The sequence below is a fragment of the Penaeus monodon genome, chromosome 22 (assembly GCF_015228065.2).
Source record: "Penaeus monodon isolate SGIC_2016 chromosome 22, NSTDA_Pmon_1, whole genome shotgun sequence".
NCBI classification, from domain to species: Eukaryota; Metazoa; Arthropoda; class Malacostraca; order Decapoda; family Penaeidae; genus Penaeus; species Penaeus monodon.
The window spans coordinates 9,526,739-9,528,226 of record NC_051407.1 but is presented as its reverse complement, the minus strand read 5'-3'; the positions used below and the strand labels follow the sequence as shown (position 1 = coordinate 9,528,226).

The following is a 1,488-nucleotide window of genomic DNA, read 5'->3' as shown; positions in this document are numbered from 1 at the left end:
TTGTACTGATAGCTTGCAGAATACATACTTAACAGTGCCAATGATTTTTTTGTTTGCCCTATTACTCTATATATTTTTATTTGGTATCCAGAAACATGCAACACCAGTTGTATTTACTAGATTTATTTATTTAGTTCTTAACGGTAAGTCAATCCATTTACTTATATGTGATATCCAAAGGTGTAGCTGTGCATTATTTGATTTGTATATCATTTTGAGTTATATCAGCTTCCTTTACAAACATAAATACTGCTTGTATTTATTTAGATTTTTTTCTGTGTTTTCTCTGTAGCAAAGAAAAATTGGCTTTCTCTGTGTTTAGAATCCATGGTTAGATGAAAATGTAAATAATGGTGTTTGTTAAAATATGATATACACATCTTGGTACTATATGCACCTTGATTCCTATGTATTTGATTATGTCTGAGGTTGCAATAATTTGAAGGGAAGCTTTAATTAACTATTGATAATACAAAATATGACCTCCACAGTGCTGTATATTAATTCAAACATGTTCCTTCTCGAATATCGAAAACTAGTCAGAGTATGTTGTACTTTTTGTTTCATAAGAACTTAAAAGCATTGACTATCATCTGTTTCACTCTCTTTTGTGTATCATACTTTGTTAGTTAAGTTAATGGGAAAGATTTCAGTGGATATAAAAAGAGCTATATTATGACAATGATTTACTGTAACTGCACCGAATAGTCAGTTTCCTTGTGCATCTTTACTGTGTTTGTGATTTGCATGTCTGTGTACAACTTCAGAATTGGTATAATGTAAGGGTATTTTCTGCATCTCCTTGGTAACTCCGCGGATCTAGGAAGAACTTGTTAAGTGCCTGGGATTTTGGTATGGGAAGGAGTTTCGGCTTTCTTGTGGGTATTCAGGAACTCCTTTTTATTCATACCTACCTGGGTACGAAAATTCTTTTGAACGAACCGTGGTGTACTACTTATCAGACTCCTCCTGTAGATAATATCCTTTACTTGTATTTCTAGAACTGGGATATCTTTAATACTAGAAAAAATACAGTACATCATTGTAGAAAATGTTTAGAGAATTCATTTCATAAGTACTGTAGCATCATTGCCATTATGATCATTGTTGATATATATAATTGTTATGGTCGGGAAAATAGAATTTGGGAAGTAGTGTACGGCAGTTATAAAGAGAACTTATTCTGTGCACAGTTGTCCATAGAATTAGTGGGAAGAATAATATATAGAGGAAAATATCTTCATTCGAGTTGCATGTGAAACATTCCAGTTGTATGTGAAGATGAGCGAGGTGACATTTGAAAAAAAAGTGAAAAACAGTGAGTACTGTTATGCTAATATTGGCTGAAAGCATTTGGTTTGCATTTCATTTTTCTTTTTCTTTTTACAATTAGTGTCTGTCAGAACTTTCATTGTCTTTTAAATGCCTTTGTAAAACTCTTCAAGTTACTTTTTAAAAACTGTACTTATACCAGTTGTATGTTTAATT

General features: G+C 31.9%; 1 protein-coding gene across 1 annotated transcript in view; it reads left to right on the top strand.

The window, feature by feature from the left end:
* The window catches only part of LOC119586922 (dnaJ homolog subfamily C member 5-like), a gene marked incomplete in the record, with an annotated part of 63,036 nt that overhangs the window by 60,074 nt on the left and 1,474 nt on the right, over nucleotides 1-1,488 (top strand). The window contains 1 exon segment of the mRNA XM_037935651.1: nucleotides 1-1,488.